At 31.8% G+C, this 434-nt stretch overlaps 1 protein-coding gene across 2 annotated transcripts in view; it reads right to left on the bottom strand.

Annotated features, from left to right (window-relative positions):
• Positions 1 to 434, bottom strand: part of LOC119589258 (valine--tRNA ligase-like) — a gene marked incomplete at its 5' end in the record, with an annotated part of 5,581 nt that overhangs the window by 3,179 nt on the left and 1,968 nt on the right.

Here is a 434-nt window from a genome sequence, read left to right as displayed (position 1 = left end):
CCTAAAAATATGTACTTTGAAAAACTGATGTTGGGGGAGGAGGATAATGGATGTGCTACAGGTCTGAGAAAGGTGTGAGAGTAAAAGGGTAGGGTACCCTGATAACATAAAAAAAAACAGAAGCATTCCATGCATTTCTACAGACAAGCCTTTATGTGTAAATATAGTTTTTTAAGTGCAAAAACACTGGAAGAAGTTAAGCCCCTTTTGAATTTGATATTCCTCTATGTTCTTAAATTCAAATACCTGTTTTTAATTCCTGAACATAATACGCACAATATAAAATGAGTGAAACAGACTGTTTTTCAAACCAACAAAATGCATACAATGCAATCTTTTAAACTTTTCATGTTGGTGTTCGAATATTATTAATCTTGTTGTCTTCAGTATTTTCTAACTAGTAGAGAGAAAAAAACTATATCAGAACATATCAT

This window comes from Penaeus monodon, chromosome 25 (assembly GCF_015228065.2).
Source record: "Penaeus monodon isolate SGIC_2016 chromosome 25, NSTDA_Pmon_1, whole genome shotgun sequence".
Taxonomy (NCBI): domain Eukaryota; kingdom Metazoa; phylum Arthropoda; class Malacostraca; order Decapoda; family Penaeidae; genus Penaeus; species Penaeus monodon.
Note: the sequence above shows the minus strand (reverse complement) of the source record. Positions and strands in the feature narration are given on the sequence as shown.